This window comes from Equus caballus, chromosome 4 (genome assembly GCF_041296265.1).
Source record: "Equus caballus isolate H_3958 breed thoroughbred chromosome 4, TB-T2T, whole genome shotgun sequence".
Classification (NCBI taxonomy): Eukaryota; Metazoa; Chordata; class Mammalia; order Perissodactyla; family Equidae; genus Equus; species Equus caballus.
In genome coordinates, this window is record NC_091687.1 from 74,699,686 (window position 1) to 74,722,571 (window position 22,886).

Genomic DNA, 22,886 nt, shown 5'->3' on the forward strand with positions numbered 1-22,886 from the left:
CACTGATGAAGTTGAAAAGGAACCAGGAAGACCCCTGTGCTGGGAGGAGGTACAAGGATCGTGCTATTGGAATTGGGGCTCAAGTCAAGGGCGTGGCACAAGAAGTATTTCCAGCACATCCAGACATAAGGTACAGTGATTGCCACTTGTTTCTTAGATTCTACTTGTGTTTTGAGAGCGTGGAGTGGGCCGAGTCTTCAGGTTCCAGGTACGTTGTCTTAGTTATAAGGCCTGTGGGGAGTGGGAATGCAAGTTGCTAATGAAATTTTACTAATCCAGTATAACTGCAGTGGTGATACTGCAGTAGATGAAAAAGGTCCAGTGTGAACAACTAATAATTGCAAATTTCTGAAAGCATTTCTAAATTTCAATTATTATGGGACTGGAAGTCCTTAAAGGATCTATCTTAATAGATGAGATGCGTGGTTCTGTAATTTGCAGAGATCCCCAAACAATTGTGCATGCATCAGCTGCATCAGAATCACCTGGTGGTGCTTCAAAAAATAGACTCCCAGCCCCATGAGCTGTCTACAGAATCAGTATCAGAGAAAAGCGTAGGAATCTGAATTTTCTGCAAACGCCTCAAGGAACCACTGACATTATGACTAAACTCCCATTTGGAGTCCTGTCAAATTTATTCCACAGAGAGCATTTCAAGAGTTCCAGAGAATTTGAGTTCGAAGACTTTGTTCTCTCAAACAGTCTAAGCATTCTCTCTTCCAACAGTATCCTATAAATACACGGATAAATACAACTCTTTATTATACCAGGATGTACAGCTTTAATTCAGTGCTTCCCAGAATTATCATGAATTCCAATTTAAAAAGTCTAAATTTTTAATTCTATAAAACTATCCCCCTAAAATCATCCTATTCCTCTGCAATTGTGCCATACACAGCTGGGGCGTGTCTTCTCACAGAGATAACGTCCTTGGAACAATCCCATCCATATGCCTATTTTGTGTACCTTGGGGGTTTTTTTCTCTGCCATAAATTTAGTTAACTGATAAGTCGAGTGTATGTAGGAGACTGACAAACCTCTTTCTGCTCTGGATGCATAAGAAGAGCGAGAAATCTGGGCGGCTCCGTGGTGGAGTGGTTAAGTTCGCGCACTCCGCTTCAGCAGCCCAGGTTTTCACCAGTTTGGATCCTGGGCACAGACATCGCACCGCTCATCAGGCCATGCTGAGGCGGGTCTCACATGCCACAACTAGAACAACCCACAACTAAAAAATATGCAACTATGTACTGGGAGGATTTGGGGAGAAAAAGCAGGAAAAAAAAGTTGGCAACAGTTGTTAGCTCAGGTGCCAATCTTAAAAAAAAAAAAAAAATAGTGAGAGAAGAAAGGACTTCTTCCAGAAGGACTGGAAGAAGGAAAGACTTATGTAGACAGAGACAGCAGCTGAGCTATAAAGAGTATAGAGATGCCTTCTTGGCTAAAATGTATCCTGATAGCCCAACTTGGGCCCTGATAGCTGGAAAGGGTAAAGCATTAAATCTGTATCTTCCATTGGCAATCAGCACCATGTTGCATTCTACACTCAATCCATTTTCCTGATGTCCTCCCACCCACTTCTCTTAAAAGGAGTGAGGAAAGAAGAATAATTACATCTGGATGAAGGGCTTAATATTCCTATAGGACAGGTCCAAATTGAAGGCTGCAATGGGAGGCACTGGGACTGGAACACCTTTAGGACCCCTTCAGCGCAAGGACTATGTTGGGTCTCATCTCAACATGATGAGACTGATCATGAAATGCTTTGGCAACCAAGTAGTGTTGCAGAGAGCTACTGGCAAGTGAGCTGGGCACCAGTCCTTCATCTTGCCTTTTCCCACTCTTCAGCCTTCCCTGGAGGAGCTTGGCATTCTCTTGGCTTCTGAGAGCAACTATATTCTGGTGATCTCAAATTTTAAGTTCCAACCCAAACCTCTTTTCTGAGCTACAAATTCATACAATCTCGTTGCCTATTTGACGTCTCCACTGGGATCTCTCTGGAGGCACTGGGATGCAGCACTGACCAAAACAGGGAAAAAATCTGACCTTGTGGAACTCACATAGTAGTCCATACTCAAAATGTCCCAAACTGAAGTCATATACCCTAAATCTGTCCCAGCCACTAGCTGCTCCGGCTAAAAACCACATCTTATTAGCTATACCTCTAAGGTATTATTTTCTTTGGTCAATTTTCAATTGGACGATAGTCCACGGAATTCATCATTTCTCTCCAAGCATCTATAAAAGGCTCCTAATTGGCCTCCCTCAATCGCTTTTATTTTCCTCCAATCTAAGCCAGAATGGTTACTTTATTTCATTTTCCAAGGATGCAGATCTGATCATGACAATCCCCTGCTTAAAAATTTTTCAAATGCGACGAATAAAATCCAGAGCCTACGAGAGCCAGCATGATCTGGCCTTGATTTCCTCCCGAGCTTTCTCCTCTTGACTCTCTGAGTTCCAGCCACACTGACGTTCAGTGTGTTGGTAACTATGCCAAAGTCCTTTTCACTCTAGTGGCATTCTTCCTCTTCCATTTGACGCTGTTAACTCCAAATCATTTTCAGATCTTAGGTTGAACATCATTTTTTCCAGCCTACAATTCCTGCTAGATTACAATGAGTCTATTTATGTATACATTTGTAGCATTTTTTTTAATGCTGGCTAACATTGTAATTAATTACTTGTGTGATGAGCTGCTTATGTCTGCTCCACCGTTAGGCTGCAAGGTCCCTTAGGGCAGGAACTATATCCATCTTTTTCACCACAGAATCTCCAGTGATATCACAGTGGAAATAGTAGGCATTCAATGATTGTGTGTTATATTTGTTAAATACAAGGAAAGGCTATAACTCTGCCAAGTAAGCCAGTAATATAGCAATAATGAGAAATAAAAACTCATCATTAAGGCTGTAATTATGGGATAATAAGGAATTCTAGTGGACTAATTAGAAAAAAAATTTAAATAAATTTTTTATTATCCAGATGACAACAGTGAATTACTACAAATGCAGCAAAGGAAAATGAATGTTAATAATGAACGAGTGATAGGAAAAAGGAAAACCACTGAAGCAGCTCCAAACTGGAAAGCCTGGTGATGGACATGTCATCAAGGATGAGAAGGGACCTTTGTCTGTATAAAAGGAAACAGCAGACCTCACAGTGATTACAGATAGGATTCTAGGGACCTGTCCTGCACCAAACGTCTTTGGGGCTATGATCTCCCTCATTGAGATATTCAGATGTGGTAGAGTGGAGTTGTGTAGAGAACAGCATAAAATGCTAAACTGGAGTAGGTGGGAACCTAGGCAGCTGGTATGTAGAGAAAGAAAATATTGAATAGTTTGCATGCAGGTAGATTCCCATGATGACTTTTAAATCTGGTTTATGATGCATAAATATTAAATGAACTAAAAAGCTTTAAGGTTGAAAATGACCCTGTACAGGCAGAACATGAATGCCTTCTGTACATGACTCCTGTTGACTTCAGATTTCAAGAGCACAGACTGGGCCAAAATTACTTGCTGTGCAGCAATGATTTCATAATAGGAATATTATGTCTCAATGTTTAGAACCTTCTAAATTATTCAGAAATCTTCTGAAATTTTTATTTTTCAACCTCAAAGGATATGGTTTATCTTGTTTTGGAAAGGGAAAACGTATCTATATTTCTGAGGGCTTGTTCTTTAATAAAATAAACCAAGATAAATAGGTTTACATATTTGAGAATATATGGAGTATGTTTCCCACATTTTAATCCCAAAATGCTAAATAAAACATACGGAGTCTGCTGAATGTCAAATATGACATCAATACACCATGGAAGAACTACTGATGTTGAGTTCCTAGGTCAACGTTAAAAGTATTTGTGAAATTTTGAGTAGATTTTATTAATAAATTGCTTTTCTTTCAAAGACTCCTGGGTAATAATGCACTGTCACCTTTTCTCATTAGTTGAGTTGTGATAAGGGGGTCTGAATGGACTTCCAGTTTCCTATCCCTGTGAAAGACCTAAGCTTGAAGAAAGATGCATTTTCTTTGTCTTTCTCTTGTCTGGTCAGTGTTAACAATAAAACAGAACTACTTTTTAAAAGATCGTTCCCAGACACTCTGGAAAACACGTTGGGTGATTTCTTAAAGAACTAAACATGTACCTACCATACAACCCAGCAGTTGCTCTCTTGGACATTTATCCCAGAGAAGTAAAAACTTTCTGCTGATTGATTTTTCTCCTGGGTGTTGGGCGTATTTTCCTGCTTATTTACAAGTGGAGTGATTTGTTTTTTGGTCGTTTACTGGCCATTGTGAATTTTATGTCATTGACTGTTGGGTATTGTTGTTTTCCTTTAATGAGTATTTGGTTTCGTTATGGCACTTTTACTTGCACGTCATTTTGACCCTTTTGAGGCTTGCTGTTAAGCTTTATTAGGGTGAGCCCGGGGCAGACGACTCTAGGGCTAATGTAGCCCTGAGACAACAGTACGACGCCTCTGAGAATCTGCCCAACACCCCATGTCGTACCAGACTTCTTCACTCAGGCTGGTGAGAACTTGAACTCTCCCCATTCCCACGTTAGCCCTGGGAATTGCTCAGCCCACTGCTCCTGATGGCTCCTTTCGTGGCTTAGAAATATTCACCCCCTGCACGCGCAGATCAGTATTTAGCCAAAGACTCAAGGGGAACCTTCTGCAGATCTCCAGAACTTTCGGCTGTGTAGCCCTGTTTCTCTGGTACAATCAAAACAAAACTTATCCCCACATAAAAACTTATAAACAATATTTATAACAGCTTCATTTGTAATAGCCAAAAACTAGACAAAAAAATAAATGTTCTTCAATGGGTAAATGGTTAAACAGTGATATATCCTATATGCTGGAATACTACTAGTAATAAAAAGAAATGGATTATTGATATGTGCAACAACTTGACTGAATCTGCAGTGAATTATGCAGAGGGAAAAAAGTCAATCCCAAAAGGTTACATGCTATCTATGTGATATGATTCCATTATATAACATTCTCAAAATGACATAATTATAAAAATTGAGGACACATTCAGGGTTCCCAGGGGTCAGGGATGGGGATGGGGGAGTGAAGTGGGAGGTACAGTGAGGAAGGGAGTTGAGTGTGGTTATAAAAGGGCAACAAAGGGATCTTTATCATGATGAAAGTATTCTGTATCTTTGTTTATCTATTCATTAAATGATGGACATTTGGATTACATCCAGGCTTTGGCTACTATGAATAATGCTACTGTGAATACTCACGTAAAAGTCTTTATATGGACATGTGTTTTCATTTTCTTGAGTAGACACCTAGGGGTGAAATTGTTATATAATAGTAAGTTAGCTATGTTAATAGTAAGTTAGGGGAGGGCTCTGTGGCTGAGTGGTTAAGTTTTCACACTTTGCTGTGGCGGCCCAGGGTTCGGATCCTGGGCGCGGACAGGGCACTGCTCGTCAGGCCACGTTCAGGCGGCATCCCGTGTCTCACAAATAGAAGGACCTACAACTAAGACATACAACTGTGTACAGGGGGGTTTGGGGAGATAAAGCAGAAGAAAAAAGAAAAGATTGGCAACAGTTGTTAGCCCAGGTGCCAATCAAAAAAAAAAAGTAGTAAGTTAATGCTCAACTTTTGAAGTAATTGCTGAAATGTTTTCTAAAGTGGCTGTACCATTTTACATTTCCACCAGCAGTGTATGAGGGTTCCAGATTCTTCTCATACTTGCCACCACTTGGTATTGACAGTCTTTCATTATAGCCATTCTGATGGGTAAGGAGTGGTACCTCACTGAGGTTTTAATTTACATTTCTCCAATGACTAATGATGTTGAGCATCCTTTCATGGGTTTATTAGCTATTCACATATTTTCTTAGTAATATATCTGTTAGACCTTTTGACCATTTTAAAATTAGTTTACTTGTATTCTTATGATTGAGTTTTAAGAGTTCTTTATATATTCTGAATATAAACCCTTTATCAGATATATGATCTACAAAAGTTTTCTCCTAATCTATGTCTTATCTTTTTATTAATGATGCTTTTTGAAGAGCAAAAGTTGTTAATTTTATGAAGTTCAATGTATCAACTTTTTCTTTCATAAATCATATTTTTGAGGTTATGTCTAAGAAATCTTTCCTAACTCAGTGTCACAAAGGTTTTCTCCTATATTTTCTTCTTTAAGTTATATCTTTTTAGCTCCCATATTTAGATCTATGATCCATTTTGAGTTTAGTTTTCTTTATAGTGTGAGGAAAGGGTTTATGTTCTTTTCTTTTTTCTTTTTCTTTTTTCTTTTCTTTTTTTTTTTTGCACAAGGACGGCCAATTCTTTTAGCACAATTTGCTGAAAATAATTTTTTTTCCCTATTGAACTGCTTGGCACTTTTGTCAAAAATCACTTGACCATAAATGTAAAGGTTTATTTCTAGACTCTCTTCTGTTATATTGAACTATATGTCTATTCTTATGTCAATACTATGATATCTTGATTACTATAGCTTTATAGCAAGTTCTGAAATAAAGCGTAAGGACTCCAACTTTTGTCCTTCTCTTCAAAATTGTTTTGGCCATTCTAGGTTCCCTGCATTTCCATATAGGGTTTAGCATGACCTGTCCATTCTACAAAAAACTTGCCGAGTTTTTACAGGGCTGACATTGACTACAGATCAGTTTGGGGAGAAGTGTCATTTTAATAATATTGAGACTTCCAATCCATAAACATGTTATGTCTCTCCATTTCTTTAGGTCTTTTTAAAATTTCTTTTAGCAAAGTTCATGGGGTACAGGTGTATGCCCCTTTTGCTAAATTTGTTTTGAAGTATTTTGTTCCTTTTAATGCTATTGTAAATTAAATTAATTTTGTTTTCAGATTTTCCATTCCTAGCATATAGAAATATAATTGATTTTTGTGTATTAATTTTGCATCCTGAAAACTTGCTAAGCTGGTTTATTAGTTTTGTTTTTTGCTATTCTTTAGCGTTTTCTACATATAACACCAAGTCATCTGCAAATAAAAACAGTTTTATATCTTCCGTTCTAATCTGTATGACTTTAATTTCTCTTCTTGCCTTATTATGTTAGCTAAACCTCTGGCACAACATTGAATAGAAGTGATATGAGTGGTATCTTTGCCTTTTTCCTGATCTCAGGGAGAAAGCATTCATTCTTTCACCAGGAGAGATTATGTTAGCTGTATTTTTTTTTTAGTGTAAAGCCTAAAATTAAGTCTCAGTGTTGCATGCTTCCTTGGTATCTGGTAAAATTGGTTAAATTGGGAAAACCTCAAATGGCTTAATTACAAGTTCCCATCCCCGTTCTGTCCCCACGAATAGGGTCCCATAGGCAAACAGTCATCCTTGTCAAACAGACCTGGTGCAGTTCCTGCTTATCTCTGAGTAGCTGGTTTCAGTTTCCTGCTAGCCCATGGAATTATTCAAACAAACCAATCACATCCTCCTGCAGGCACCAGGGGGCATCTCACCCTCTTGATACTACAAAGCCTCCTACAGCCCTTGGTGTTTCACTCTGTTCCCCAGTGCAACCACCGTGTGGCCCTGCATGACAGGTAGTGTGCTCCTCCCCTGGGCTGTGAGTGTATGACTAATAAACTCGTGTTGATTGCATCTGTCAAGGAGCAGGTGTTGTATGTTCAGTCATCCCCAAAACTCTAGGGTAAGAATCCCTGCCTCACCAATGGGGTGGATAGGAGGCAATTAATACATTTTTGTAGACTCCCTCTATCAGGCTGAGGAAGCAATCCTCTATTTCTAGTTTTAGTTTTTATCATGAATTGGTGTTGGATTTTGTTGAATGATTTTTTCTGAGTCTATTGAAATAATCATGTGGTTTTTGCATTTATTCTATTAATATGCTGTATTAAATTAGTTGATTTTCATTTGGTAGCCAAGTTTGCATTCCTGGGATAAATCCCATTTGGCCATGGCATATAATCCTTTTGATATGTTGCTGGATTCAATCTCTAGTATTATGTTAGGAATTTTTGTGTCTATGTTTATGCTGGCCTGTTTGTCTCCTTTCCTGTGAAGTCTTTTGTTTTGGTATCAAAGTACACCTGGCCTCTTAGAATGAGTTGGGAAATTTCCCCGTTTATTTCTTTTCTTTTGCTTATTTTGTGTTTAATTTGCTCTTTGTCTATTATTCTTAAGATAGAACTTACGTTATTGATTTGACACTTTCTTCTTTTCAAATATTGGTATTTAGAGCTATATATTTTAAGTACTGCTTTAGCTGTATCCCATACATTTTGAAATGTTGTGCTTTTTTCATTTAGATCAAAAAATTTTCTAATTTTCCTTGTTATTTCTTCTTAACCTCATGGATTATTCATAAGCATGTAATTTAATTTCCAAATATTTGGGGATTTCTCAAATTTGTTGGTGCTATTGATTTGTAATTTAATTCAATTGTGGTCAGAGGACATATTTTGAGTGATTGTTTTATGGCTTACCATATGGTCTGTCCTGGAGGATGTTCCATGTACACTTGAAATCAATGTGTATTTCTCTGTTGCTGGGTGGAATGTTGGTGGTTACATGCATCTTAACTTATCACAGTCTGCACTGTTTGGGTTAAAAGGATTGATAAGTGTTCAATTCTTCTATATCAATTTTGATCTTATGCCTATTTGTTCTATCCAATATTGAAAGTTGAGCACTGAAATCTCTAATTATAGTTAATTGTCTATTTCTCCTTTGAATTTTGTCGGTTTCTATTTCTTGTGATTTGAGGCTCTTTTTATAGGTGAGTTTAAATTAAAAATTGCTTTATGTTCATGATATGTTGACTCATTATTATGAAGTAATCCCTCTTTGTCTCTAGTAATATTTCTTGTCTTAAAGTCCATTTTGTCTTAATGTAGCCACTCCAACTACATTAATATCCTTTTGTTTTCAAACGGTTGTGTCTTGGAATCTGTATTGCATCTTTTATAGACAGCATATAGTTGGATATTGCTTTTTTAAAACCAATCAGGCAATCTCTGGCTTTTGATTAGAGTGTAATCACATTAGTATAATTATTACTTTCATTGGAAGTAAGTCTGCATTTTGCTATCTGTCTTCTAGACGTTTCATGTATTTCTAGTTTATCTGTTCCTTCTTTATGGCCTTCTTTTGTGTCAAATATTTTTTAGCATATCGTTTTTTTTTTTTTTTTTTGAAGATTTTAATTTTCCTTTTTCTTCCCAAAGCCCCCTGGTACATAGTTGTGTATTTTTAGTTGTGGGTCCTTCTAGTTGTGGCATGTGATATGCCTCCTCAGCACGGCTTGATGAGTGGTGTCATGTCCACACCCAAGATTTGAACTGGCGAAACCCTGGGCTGCTGAAGCAGAGTGCGCAAACTTAACCACTCGGCCACAGGGCCAGCCCCAAGCATATCATTTTAATTCCTCTTTCAAGTTTATTTATTTATTTTTTTTTAAAGATTGGCAGCTGAGCTAACTTCTGTTGCCGATCTTTTTTTTTCTCTTCTTCTCCTCAAAGCCCCCCAGTACATAGCTGCACACTCTAGTTGTAGGTCCTAGTTCTGCTATGTAAGATGCTGCCTCAGCATAGCTTGATGAGTGGTGCCATATCCACACCCAGGATCCAAACCAGCGAAACCCTGGACCACTGAAGTGGAGCCCACAAACTTAACCATTTGGTCATGGGGCTGGCCCCTCCTCTGTCAAATTTTTAAGTATACTTTTTGAGTCATTTTCTTAGTGATTGTTCTAGAGATTCCTATATGCATCATAATTTATCACAATCTACATCAGGTTAATACAGAGTTAATCCTGGTAAAATATTGCAACTTTGCTCCAGTATAGCTTCTTTTCCTTCTTCCTTCTTTGTTCTATTATTGTCATACATATTACATCAATTTACATGATAAACTCAACAATATGGTATTATAATTACTGCTTTATACAATCTTGTGTCTCTTACATAAGCAATTATAAGAATTACAAGTAATTATTAGAAGAAAATCAAAAGAACATTTATACATTTTCTTATCGTTATCCGCATATTTACACTTTCTGGTGCTCTTCATTTCTTCCTGTGGATTTAAGTTACCATGCTGAGTCATTTCCTATCAATCTGAGGAACTTTCTTTAGCATTTCTTTTCAGATAGATCTAAGTTCTCTCAAACCTTGCTGGGTACAGAATTCTTGGTTGGCAGTTTTTTATTCCAGCACCTTGAATATATTATCCACTGTTTTCTGCCTGCTACTGTTAAGGTAATCCTAAGCAAATTTGGCTTCTATCTTCTATTTGAGCTCAAAATCCAGGTCCTTCCTGCCCCAAATCTTGGCCTTTATATTGTCCTCTTTGGGGCTCTCTTGGCCCTATGTTTCCTCTTAGTCCTGAAAACCCCTGAGCCTTGGTGATTGTGCCTTCCCATTACAAATGGACGAATCTCTGAAAGAAAAGGTGGACTTCATCTTACTTGTGTATAAAAGCAATCATATTTCCTTGGCTTGCCAGAATGCTGAAAGTTAAACTTTATTTGAAAACATAATCATTGACTCCCCATATAATCATCTCTTTCTTTACAGAACCAGCAATTTTTCTACAATCCTTTTAAATGTTTTGTCTTTAGCTACTTTGACAGCAAATCATCAAAGAAACCAGACCTCCTGTTGGGTTTAGTTTTTTAGCTTCTAAAACCATCATCTTCACTTTATTTACCAAGCCATCAAATAGAAAAACTAGCCCCAGGGTCTGGGCTTTTCTGATCCATGTATGATTCATGCAGTCATGGATCTGACTTACACGGTTCATTTACACATTCAAAAGAAGCAAATTACAATCTTTACAATCAGCATTTTGCCAAAAAAATAAGAGAGAGAGAGAGAAATAAAACAAAGTTTTAGATGTTTCCTTGCTAAAAGAAACATTGTATTTAACAAAAATTGAATATCATGGGAAGACTTTGGCATTAATACCTCGGGAAGAGTCTGTGATGGTCTTTGGAGGTGGACTGCTTCATGATAAGTGAATATGTCAGGAGAGATGGCCTGTATCCATTGTAGCCATTAAGATCTAATCAGGAAATAGCAATCACATTGATTATTTAATAGAGAAAATATAACAACATAAGGAATTGTTAATTAGGTATAAAGATGTTCATTAGGTGACTAAAAAGGCAAAAGGGAACATGAAAAAGCAACTACAGGAAGCAGCTACCACCCCCGTGGCTGGGAGAACAAAGGGAAGAGGTTGGAGGTAGCAAAACTTGGAAGCTTGTTGAAGAAGCCCCATGGAGCTGAAACTCAGAACTCTGAAGACAAGTTTATAGACAGCTGATCCTAGTGTCTCTGAGGAAATATAAAAAGGCTAGCTCTGCAAGTGTTGTTATGGGAAGGAATTACCAGCTCGGGGCAAAGAAGCATCGCTCAGTTGATGCTTCCAGGAACAGGAAGCAGACAAGTAGGAGCAAGTAGTCCTCTTCCTCATTCCAGCTTGCACTCTCCCTCTAACACTCCACCCCCCACACACACCACCACACACATACACACGCCGCCATGCACAGGCACATACACACATACCACCACAACTGGCAGAGCTTAATAGGGTTCCAGCTGGCAAAGCAGAAACGTGGCTTGCAAAGTTCCAGCTCCAGCATCATGTAACACCATAGAAAGGTAGATTTGGTGCTGAGAGACAAAAACTTAGTAACTGGCACATTCATTTAATTCTGAATAATAACTGCCCCCACACTCCCCACGCCACCATCCAGATTCTTTGTTTCCTATGTGCCTGGAATCACCAGAACGTTCTGATATGAAATAACCAAATGTTATTGTGGCTTATAATTTCCTATAGTTTTAACATAGGATGAATGAAAGTTAACTTTTTTTTCCTTTTTATTATTGGTGGGGAATAATAGGAAAGAAGGGAAGGGTTACTTTTAATTTCCATAATGGTAGTTTTATTGACGACCACCTCAAATATTTTGGAGGTATGTTGGGTATAAATTGTAACTAAATACAACTAGTTGTGCCAACTAATAAAAGAGATTCCTAACAATTCCGCAATTGTCTAACCTGGGGAAGGGTGCACATTTTTAACAGTGGACATTTCAAGCTAGATAGCAGGATACGATGGAGGAAAGAAGAGACAGTTTGAGCAGACAGACAGCATTTCTTCAATCTCAGCTGTATTTCTCATTCACCTGAGGATCACCAGCCAAAGGCAGTGCCTTCCAATTTCTGGATGGAAAAGCCACTTAGGAGATACAGAAAATGACAATGGACATACAAATGTAAAGTGAAAGAGCCCAGATTTCCTTAAATTAAAAGCAAGATGGAAATAATTTTACTCTGAAAACATTCAGCATATACTGTTGAATAATCCATGGTGCATTAATAGAAGGAGTCTTTAAATTGTTTCCTTTAACTGAGATTTAAACACTAATAGCATCTTTGTCAATTTAGGGATGAAAAGAAAAGTTTAAATTGCTACAAAAATATATATGATACATCTTGTTTTGTGATGGTGCTTAACATAAAACAGGATGTTTTTACTTACGCCAAGGACAGCTTGTTACATAAGTGCATCTAAACACAGAACCCTCCTACCTGCCATCAGAAAAAGTGGCCCATAAATTCCTAAGAATCTTGAAACTCTTGTTTGGGTTTAAGAGTTTTGAGGAATTAGGGAAATATAGGTTATGCCCCACTTTTTCAAGAATGGTGGTTTTCAGCATAACAGCCTTGCAGAAGGGAAGGGTAGAAGGGTAGGAATTATTTTAAAACCTTTCCTGGGTGACTTTGAAATCAGCCTCACATACACCAGGTTTAAAACCAATGGAAAAGGTAAACATGGAGGTGGAGAATTTCAGTATGAGAAAAGATGTTGCCCTTAAAAATATTTTTTTTCCATCGTTGATAACTGGTGATTAAAATGGCCCATGATGGCAGACAGCTCAGTCTGGCTGGAATCTGCCACAGGGAATCTTGGATTGCACAAAGCAATAGAATAGGAATGCAAACAATTTAATTAGAGCGGCTGAGACAAGGCCAAGAGACATAGAAACCAGAACCTGTGGGGCTGCCTTCACATCAGGCCCAGGAGGCAATGGATCTGCCAGGAGTCGAGAGCTGCCCCAGGCTTCTCTGGGGAGAGAACCCCGGGTACAGGCTCTTGTTCCTAATTTTTCTAAAATACAGCTGAACAGCTTCATGCTGCCAGGTCACCAGCCCAGCTGAGGGCTTTTTCTTTTCCTGCTGAGGTTTATAATTCTACTTCTGCAATATTGGATCCCCTTGCCTTGGAAAAACAGTCCATGAACCAACCCAGTTTCCAAATTATCCAAACATCATTACCTCATATATCTCTTGTATAAATTTATCTGTGTTAGAAAAGCTGTTATAGAAAAACAGACCATCAGAATAACTTTATGTTGATATCTGCTGTCTCAAGTTTTTAAGGCAAGACTTTTCACAAATAAATCTGTAAAAAGGATGTAGAAATATATTAAACCCGTGGCATTTTCAAAATATTTGTGGTGACATCTGTCCTCATTTTCATAAAAGTCCATGTCATGTGTTAATTTAAATGAAGATAATAAAAGCTACTGCAGTCTATAGGGTTGTTGTGAGGATTAAATGAGATAATGTAGAGCACTGAGCAAGAATTTAAATCTCAGAGTCTGAAAGTCTTCAGGGTGAGTCTTTTGGGGGAAAAACCCAGTGAAAGTCTACTAATCCAATGAATGGTTGGCTCAATTTTAAAGATTCTTCAGGGCTTCCTGGATATACTAGAATTCCTCCTAATATTCGTCTATGCCTTTAATGAAAGAAAACATTTTACACTCCATTTGGACACTTCAATTGAAGAGAGACCTACTTATCATAGTAGTTAGAATCAAGCTTCAGAGTCAGACCACCCAGGTCAGCCTTCCCTTTCCTACTGAATGATCTCCGGTGAGTTACTATACCTCTCTCCCTCATTTTCTCATGCCTAAAATATCGATAATAATAGTACCTCCTTCACAGGATGATTCAAAGGATTAAATGACTTAAGATGTCAAGGCTACAACAGAGGTTGGCTATGTTAGCCAGTGTTAGCTTTCTTCTAGTGGTAAATTCAAAAATCTCTCTCAAATCAACCTGGCTTCTGGAAAATGTATTTTTAACTTAGTTTCACTAACAGCAAAGCTAGCCTTAATGATTTTGCCCCACCACTGATTATGAGCAAACTTATAAAACTACGTTTAAAACCTTATTTTCTACTTACTTTTTAAAAATGACTTTCTTTTAGGAAAGAAACCAAACTAGTCCAAGCAACTCAACAAAGTTCAAAGGTTTGTTTACTGAGTCGAGGAATTGGCATTTCTAGAACCCACTTTGAAAACTAATGTGTTTGGCTCACTTTAATCCGCTTGCTTTGATGCGCAATAATTTCCAAATCTGTTATCTTTCTATCAGTGACAAGTACGTCATGATGCCGATGGCCTCACTGCAGTGTTGTCAGAAACCTTGGCTGAAAGACGCTGTGGAAATACAATAAAAGAAGGCAATGTTATCTTGATTTTCCAAAAGTATCTTCATGATATGCTGGCTATTTTTAAGGTCATTTCAAATAGAGAGGCAATTATAACTGCCACATTTGACATTTAATAATTAGTAATTTGCATCACAAAACAACATTGGCTCCTCAGCTTTCTGTTTCTTCTCTGTGAATTATTCTTCGAGATGCTTTATATAGATGATGCAGCGAGCATCGTGAAACAACTAGTTCATCTTGTAAAGCTTAATTTAAAATGTATATAAAGAAGGGTAGGAGCTCATAAATGATGAACATAGGCATTAAAAATCAATCGCTGCTAGAACTTGGGTATAAAGTTAATGAGGCAGTTCTTGTTTTCTGGTAACTTTTCATCGATTGCATGGGATTTTCCATTAGAAACAGAGTTTAAGGGCCAGTATGTCATCCATTCATCTTTTCTAGTGATGATTTTTCTGTCCCCAACTTGTTCTCTTGTAATGGTCTTGGGACAAGCTACAGTCATTTCAGAAGTACAATGTATGACATTATAATACAGTTAACAAATCAATATGAAAAGTGTTATGAATAAGCAGTAAAAAAGTGAAGGAAATAAAAGTGAATGTACCTGGAAGTAAATGACCTAAAGGAAAACAATCAAAGTCATCCTTTTTATCATTTGGGCAACAAAGTTCTCATTTTGTGGCAAATAGATAACACAGTCCTCATTTCTGAAAGAGCATAAAAATGGATTGAATGCTTTTAAAAGGCAATATGGTTGGAAGATAACTGGGCTGTGTAAAGAATCATAGCCAACACCAGTTTTTTCCTGAGAAGTCGTTAGAGAATTGATTAGCAGGTTTGATATTCTTTGGCATAAATTAGATTTTATTTTGCACAAATCTTGGCTGGGAATGAATTTGCAAATTAAAATGTCTTCTAATGTAATTACATTGTCTTCTAGTATAAATCATTTCAGAATGAAAACTCTACTTTTAACAAGGAGTGAGTGCATGTTCTTAGCAGAATTAAATGGAGATCTAAGCAGAAACTGAAAAGCATACGCAGTGTGGACAACAAAATGGAAAAATATAGGATGCATAGTATCTCCATAAATGCTTGCTTTAATATGATTAGCTGTGCACAGGGCTGTAGGCTAAGTTTGGTACATTTGTTTGCAAGATCTGTTTATTTGTAACTTGAGAAATCTCAGGAAATTTGCTTTGTTAAAGGAGTTGGGTTTGTTGCAAAATGTTTGTCCATCTGTTTTTTCTGGGCACTTAAGAACTTAGGACATATTTAAACAAGAAAACTAAACTGTGTTTATTAAGTGATGGGAATTGTGTCATACTGGGATATGTGTTGGGGATGGGGGGCCGGCCTGGTGATGTAGCAGCTAAGTTTGCATGCTCCACTTCGGAGACCCAAGGTTTGCAGGTTCAGATCCTGGTCATGGACCTACACACCACTCATGCAGCCATGCTACGGCTGCATCCCACATCAAAAAATAGAGGAAGATTGGCACAGATGTCAGCTCAGGGCCAATCTTCCTCACCAAAATAATAATAATAACAATAATAATAAATAATTAAATAAACAAAAAGTAAAAGAATAAAAAATATGTTGGGGTTGGGATGAGTTTGACCTGGTTTGAATCCTGTCTTCGTCACTTATTGTCTGAGCAACCTTAGGCAATCCTCACCCGTAAATTGGGGATACAAAACCTACACTGCAGGTTCATCATGAGGATGAAAGGACACGGTAGATGCAGTGTGCTTTGCTGGGCTTCCTGGTACCTAAAGTATCCAAGAAGTAGCAATTTTTAAACTTCGTTTATGGGAACTTATTAAAAAGGACTTCTTAGGACAAGGCAAACTAAACGACCAAATCAGTTACTCTCTTTTCTGTCATACTCCTATATACTATCCTCAAAGGTCTTAAAACAGTAATTGTGGATTTAAACTACCTTCTTACTGTGCTTTCTATTTATCCTGCCTGTCCCAGGTTCTATTTTTCCCCTTTCTTGCTTTCAGATGGAGTCATTGATTTTTTTTTAATTCCCTTTTTTCCTGTTAGTCTGAAAGTTATGCAACATTTTACCCTAGAAATTATAAGTTAATTAGTACTTCAACCCTCCAACAGGAAAATACAACCAATATGCTATTATTTACATTTTTATTTTATTATTATTTACTATTATTTATTATTATTTACATATTTATTTTAATTCTCACTATATTTTAAACCCGACAAGACTTTATTACTAATACTTAGTCATGTTCATTTAGATGACACTTATTTATGGCTTTCTTTGGAATTCTTTCCTTCCTGCATAGCTAACCTTCCAACTAGTATCATGTTCCTTCTGCCACAAGAATATGCTTCCTTCCTTCTCGAAGGTCTGTTGGTAGCAAATTCTCTCAATTTTTGCCTGACAATGTCTTTATTTCATTTTTATTATTGAAGGATATTTTTGCTGGGTATAGAATTCTATGTTGATCGTTATTTTCTTTCAGCATATTGATTATATAGTTCCATTGTCCTTTGATTGTTCTTGTTGCTGTTGCTAAATCAGAGCTGTCAATATACATTTTGCCTCTTTGAAGGTAATTTGTCTTGGTTTTTTAAAATGTAGCTGCTTTAGATTTTTCTCTTTGTTTTTTCTGCAATTTCACTACATGTCTAGATGCAGATTTTTAAAAATTTCATCTTGATCAGTATCCATCACTAAAATGATTCCTTTTCATATCATAGCTAAAGTTATAAGATCATTCCCAGTTCAAATTATTTTGTAAACAAATTATTTACAAAAGCTAGTTACAACCATAATTTTCTATAATCCTAACACCCACTACACTCAAAGAAAACATTAATTTATGGACGTATAAAATAAGGAAATATTGACATCTTTTTATTCATTTTCTACCTCTCTTCTGAATGACAAAACATGAATATAACACTTATTACCTTCTTTAGCATTTCATTCCTACAGGTGTGAGGTTAAAAATGAAGGGTAAGCAACTGCCCCAAGGATGCAAGGAAATCAATTGAATGGTTTTGATAAACCCTTTTTTTGAATATCCAAAGCCAGTTGGGCCTGAAAAAGGGGTTTCAATCTATTATAGCAAGTATGACCAACCAAAGGGTTGGCAAGTATGATCCCAGGGTTAAATGGTTGAATCTGTGCATTTATCCAGAAGGATTCCCAATTGGAAATTAAGGCAGCAATTTGGAAGGGCCAGATGAAAAGACTTGGGTGGGACTGAAGGTGCTTCAGGAACACTCAAATGTAGTGTGGATTTGGGTGAAGTTCTCTAACTAGAAGCCTTTTATCTTAGTTATGGCAAAGCTGTCATTCCTCGTCTAAGGTAGGAATGTCTAATTTTTAAGCACCAGAATAAGCTAGGCTGTATCTCTTGGTTAATAATCCTACTCACTTAGATAAAGTGCTTCAGTTACTGTATCCAAGGGGGAGAATCACTTCATAAAGTCAGACTAGGTGCTCAGTTGAAATATTGTCTTCTGTCAAGAGGTAGAGAGAACGGTTCCATGTGAGGCGGGTCAGCATTCATTCTAGTGTTGGAAGTTTTACATGGCTCTGTAATCCTCCACAAGGAGGGTGCCAGGGACCCTAGATTTGAAAAATTCCTTCGAGTTTCTTATATATTAATCCTTGGAGAAATCTTTATGATTTGGTTGTTCTCTGCAATATACCATTACCATATATATAAATTGACAAACTCCTTCCAGATATCATTTGACCCATACATGTAGTAAAAAATGAATTTCTGTATTCTATGTACTGACTAAAGAATCTTGTCTCAGTGCTGACTTTACTCTAGCACTTGCTTAAAGTACCAGCAAAGCAGGGGGATGAAAACAAATTATTTTGAAGAACTTTGACATTTAATTAGAAATATTTTTCCCTTGTGACTTTGTCTTTGATCCAGGGGTTACTTATAAGACAGCTTCAAATATTACTTTCAAATATTTGGAAATTTTTCTGGATACATTTTCATTATTGATTTTGATTTGTGTTGTGGTCATAGAAGACATTTTGTTTGATTGCATTCATTTGTAATTTAATGAGACTTGTTTTTTGGCCTAGCATATGGTCTATCTTGGTTAACATTTCTAGGTGCACTTGAAAAGAATGTATATTGTTTGAGTGTAATATTCTGAAAGCGTCATTTAGGTCAAGTTGGTTAAAGACATTCAAATCTTCTATAACCTTACTGATTTTCATCTATTTGTTTTAGTAATTACTGGAAGAGCAGTGTTTAATCCCTAAATATGTTTATAGATTTCTCTGTCTTTTTCCTTTGTTTCTGTCGATTTATGCTTCATATATTTTGCACCTCTTTATTAGGTGCATGCACATTTAAGTCTCTTTGATAGGTAGATCTTTTTGTCATTATGAAATATCTCCATTTCTCTAAATATTGTCTTCAAATCTACATTGTCTGACATTAATGTAGTCATGCCAGCTTTCTTATGAGTAATATTTACATTGTTTTACCATTAAAACTATTGGTGTGTTTGTATTTAACATGTATTTCTTGTAAATGGCATATTGTTCAGGCTTTGTTTTCATCTAGTACAGTGGTTCTCAACCAGGCATGATTTTGTCTAGCAGGGAACATTTGCAACTATCTGGAGACAATTTTAGTTGTGGTAACTGAAAAGAGAGGGGTAGTGCTACTGATATCTAGCAGGTAGAGGCCAGGGACGCTGTCAAACATCCTGCAGTGCAAAGGACAATCTCCTACAGTAAAGAATTATGTGGCTCAAAATGCTGAAGTTGAAAAACTCTGATCTAGTTTGACAATCTCTGACTTTTAATTGAAGCCATTAGTCCATTTACATTTAATGTAATTATCAATATGGTTAATTTTCAATCTGGTATCTTGCTATTTGTTTTCTTTTTGTCCTATTGGTTCTTTGTTCCTTTGTTCTTCCTTTCTTGCCTTCTTTGGGATTAATCAAGTATTTTTTTTAGTATTCTATTTTACCTCTTCTATTGATTTTTTTATTACGCCTCTTTGTAATGTAACTATCCTGTTCTTTATCACAGTTTTCATTTATTACTTTATTTATATCAGTATGGGCATATAGAGTTTCCTGTGTTACTCAATGGGCTATAGTCTGTTACTATCATTGTTTATTTTAATGCTCAAATTGTCCCAGCTCTGGCCATTGGGAGTTACTTCTGGATGACTTTAATGCCTTTTTGTCTTGTCCTTATAATTCTGTGAGCACTGCTTGCTTTCTGGAACTAACAAACTCATCTTGCTTTTTGCTGCTCCAGCAAAAGAAATCAGAAGTAATCAGTTATTTCTCCAAAGAGCCCTGGTTCCTTTTAGTGGAGAAAAATATTCAGAAGCTATGATCTAGAATCTAGGTGTGTTCATTGCTATTGGGGCATTGATAATCTCAGGCCCTCTTAGTAGACAAAGCTAGGGATTATATGTATAAAAATACCACACACATGTATTTACACATATGTACATCTATATTAATTTCTCTACCTACCTGATACTTCCTCTTCCAATCCTACACCTTAGGGATCTTTCTAGTTCTCTCCATTGCCATATTTCCAATTCCTTTCTTGAACAGAAGAATCTCTTCCTATTCTCTTTATTTTTCTTATTGGATAATTCCCTCCTTATGTAACCAATCTCCCATCATCATCTCTTCCCTATCCCTGGTGCAGATGCCCTCCTTAGCCCATGCCAGATCACTTCTCTTTGTGGTTTCTGCCACCTGCTCTGATATCCCATGCCAGGCATTGCTCCCCTGCATAAGTGCCATACAGCGATTTTTAAAAATTTCTGATACATTTATCAGTTCTAAAACTTCCATTTGGTTCTGAAATTTCTTATCTCTTTGCCCTTCATCTCCATTCTTTCCTGTAAATTCCTCAACATTACTTTTTTAAAATGTTCTTGTCTGCTAGTAATCTACAAGTCTCTGTCTGTTGACTGCTTACTCTTGAAAATGGGTCCAATTCCTCCCCTCCTCATATATCTCATAATTTAAAAAATTTTATTCTGTATTGTGCATAAAAGAACAGTGGAGAGTAAAGTGTAATTTTGTGTGTGTGTGTGTGTGTTCAGAGTGCATGCCATTCATTCTGTGCTGGTTAGCATGAGGGACCTGTCCCTCAGAATCCCCCACAAGTTGAACTGAGCTGGAGCTGGGCTGCAGCCTTAATTAGAATGAGTTCAGCTCCAGTTAGTCCAATCCCTAACCTCCTATGCCTCATTTGCCAAGAGATTAAGCAATTTGATCTTTTTAGTGTTTGAACTGGAACAAGAGTCCAGTCTCAGTTTAGTTAGGATTCAAATTTGGTTCCAACTCTGGCAATTAAGTGTGACATGCAAAGCTACACAAATTCTCTTTGCTTACTGGGTCCTCCTCCATAGCTACTTTCTTGGCAAAATTCCAGGAAAAATAGCCAGGAGAATTGTTGGGTCAAGCACTTAACGCTCTTGCAGACCCCTCTCATCAGGCTACGATGTTGTCAACAGTTCAGCCAGTTTCCTTCTTTCCTGTGAAATCTCCTAGTCCATGGTAGCTCCACTTCTCACCTACCAGCACCCAGACAGGCATTTGCCTCAGGTATAGAAGCTGCTGCAGTCTCTACTTATTTGTGAATAATTCATCTCTCTCTGGGATTTATTTCATCTAGACTTGCTTGTATATACTACTCTGTAAAAGCACCGTTAAAGATTATGTTTATTATATCTGGAATTTTTCTAATGTTTCACTGGATCAAAGTTCTTTTGTATTTTATATCCTAACCAGAAGTGAAAGTCAAATTCACCATGTTCTTTTAAAGTGAAATTTACATTGGTTTCGAGTTCAAGACAGTGAACATATGACTTTATATCTTGTTCTCCAGTTCCCATTAAATTAATAGTAAAGGAATAAACAAGTGACTATACCATCAACATATAGGGAATGGGAGGACCTATCACCAGACCAGAGATTTTAGCACACATCCAGAAGCCAAAATGAATAGAAGAGTGGGAACTGGGGATGCAGAGAGGAGCAAGCTGTAGCCTTGCAGCCTCACAGAGGAAGCATCTGACCAGTCCAGCACAACCCCGGAAAGGCTCTGGCATCAGAGATTTCTGGAAAATGGAGGGAGAGGTTAAGAAGTGGGCTGATATTACCTTGGTTAATAATTGAAGGTCTTCATATTGACCAATTGTACCTCTTCCATTTGCTCACGTGCTTGTAGCCAGGTGGTTACCCCCTTTATAAAATACTCAAACATTTCTCTAAAAGGCATGCAGTTATTGATACCCAAGGGTAAAACCTTCCTTTTCCTGGCATGTGGAAGTCTCTACAACATAAAATCTGGCTCAAAGCTGAGTTTGAGACCCAATTCTTAGTCATAGCTGTGTAATTTAGGGGAGATTACATAAGTTCATAGCCTCAATTTCCTCATTCATAAAGTAAAAGTATATCCATCATTAAAGGTGGTTGTGGGAATTTAACAAAATCATGTATATCAAAGTGCTTAGCCTTCTTAGCACACTGCCTAGGACACAGTAAACATTAAATAGATGAAAGCCATTGTCATTTTGTTATTGATGAATTAGTTGTTTTATGTGGAAAGTAAGAAAGGAATCCACAGGTTAGGTGTTGGAGAGAAAGAGGAATATAGGTAGGAGAGAAATAGGTGAGGGTACCCATGCACATGGATGTGGATTACAAGTTAAAATTCCCATTCCATTTTTCTAATCAATACCTAGGCGTGTAGAACAAGAAATCATTACGTATAAGGACTCCAAAGAACCTAGAAATATCTATTATAAAATTACATGAAAATGGCATCCATCTGAAATTCCACATATACACAAACAAAATGATTTGTTTAGAGAAAATTCATTGTGCTATTTGCATTCCCATGCCATAAGACACAGGATTTTTTTTCTTTCCTTCTAAAAAAATACTCTGTATAGAGCGTCACTAACATCCAATGTTGTATCCAAAGACTCGTCAGTGTGCTGGGGTGAGGAAGACAGAACAAATGATCCACTGCCAAATTAAAACTGCTCTGAAGTCTTGTGATTTACACTAAAAATTAATATAAATTTTGCTCATCAATACATTGGTATGTGTTCTAATATAGAAATATTTTTACTTCATATGGAATAAACATTGCCAGCCTAGGAAGATAGGCCACATTCCTCTTTATCCCCAGGACACTGCTAAAACTTTGATATGGAATAGGTCGATATTTTTAGGTCGACACCACTTTACTAAACCTGTCCTTTTATTCTAATTATTTTAAGTTCATACTTATAAAATATTGTGAGGTCATCATACAAGATGACTGGGCAACTCGATGTTTTTTAATCAATTAAAATGGTTTTTATGTA

The 22,886-nt window shown here is 37.1% G+C and overlaps 1 long non-coding RNA gene across 1 annotated transcript in view; it reads left to right on the forward strand.

Moving 5' to 3' along the window:
* The window catches only part of LOC111773221 (uncharacterized), a 113,364-nt gene continuing 90,478 nt past the window's right edge, over window positions 1-22,886 (forward strand). The window contains exon 1 of the long non-coding RNA XR_002807541.2: window positions 1-130. This is a non-coding gene — a long non-coding RNA (uncharacterized lncRNA). The remainder of the gene's footprint in view (window positions 131-22,886) is intronic.